Below are 1,533 nucleotides of genomic sequence, written 5' to 3' on the forward strand. Positions count from 1 at the left end.
AAGAGTGGTGAGAGTGGGCAACCTTGTCTTGTTCCTGATCTTAGTGGAAATGATTTCAGTTTTTCACCATTGAGAATGATGCTGGCTGTGGGTTTGTCATATATGGCCTTTGTTATGTTGAGGAAAGTTCCCTCTATGCCTACTTTCTGCAGGGCTTTTATCATAAATGGGTGTTGAATTTTGTCAAAAGCTTTCTCTGCATCTATTGAGATTATCATATGGTTTTTATCTTTCAGTTTGTTAATATGGTGTATCACATTGATTGATTTGCGTATATTGAAGAATCCTTGCATTCCTGGGATAAACCACACTTGATCATGGTTTATGATCCTTTTAATGTGCTGTTGGATTCTGTTTGCTGGTATTTTATTGAGGATTTTTGCATCTATGTTCATCAGTGATATTGGCCTGTTGTTTTCTTTCTTTGTGACATCTTTGTCTGGTTTCGGTATCAGGGTGATGGTGGCCTTGTAGAATGAGTTTGGCAGTGTTCCTCCCTCTGCTATATTTTGGAAGAGTTTGAGAAGGATAGGTGTTAGCGCTTCTCTAAATGTGTGAGAGAATTTGCCTGTGAAGCCCTCTAGTCCTGGGCTTTTGTTTGCTGGATGATTTTTAATGACAGTCTCAATTTCAGTGCTTGTGATTGGTCTGTTTATATTTTCTGTTTCTTCCTGGTTCAGTCTCAGAAGGTTGTGCTTTTCTAAGCATTTGTCCATTTCTTCCAGGTTGTCCATTTTATTGGCATAAAGTTGCTTGTAGTAGTCTCTTAGGATGCTTTGTATTTCTGCAGTGTCCATTGTAACTTTTCCTGTTTCATTTCTAATTTTATTGATTGAAGCCCTCTCCCTCTTTTTCTTGATGAGTCTGGCTAAAGGTTTATCAATTTTGTTTATCTTTTCAAAGAACCTGCTTTTAGTTTTATTGTTCTTTGCTATTATTTTCTTTGTTTTTATTTCACTTATTTCTGCTCTGATCTTTGTGATTTCATTCCTTCTGCTAACTTTGGGGTTTTTCTGTTCTTCTTTCTCTAATTGCTTTAGGTGTAAGGTTAGGTTGTTTATTTGAGATTTCTCCTGTGTATTGAGGTAGGATTGTATTGCTATAAACCTCCCTTTAGAACTGCTTTTACTGCATCCCATAGGTTTTCGGTGATCGTGTTTTCATTGTCATTTGTTTCTAGGTATTTTTTGATTTCCTCTCTGATTTCTTCAGTGATCTCTTGGATATTTAGCAGCACATTGTCTATCTGCTTTTCTAAGCATTTGTCCATTTCTTCCAGGTTGTCCATTTTATTGGAATATAGTTGCTTATAGTAATCTCTCATGTTCCTATACTTGATACAATTTCAATTTTCTTAAATTTACCAAGGCCTGATTTGTGTTTGTTACTTCTCCTTTTTCATTTCTAATTCTGTTGCTTTGAGTCTTCTCCCGTTTTTCTTGATGAGTCTGGCTAATGGTTTATCACTGTTCTTTATCTTCTCAAAGAACCAGCTTTTACTTTTATTGATCTTTGCTATGGTTTCCTTCATTT

Source organism: Physeter macrocephalus, chromosome 21 (genome assembly GCF_002837175.3).
Source record: "Physeter macrocephalus isolate SW-GA chromosome 21, ASM283717v5, whole genome shotgun sequence".
Taxonomy (NCBI): Eukaryota; Metazoa; Chordata; class Mammalia; order Artiodactyla; family Physeteridae; genus Physeter; species Physeter macrocephalus.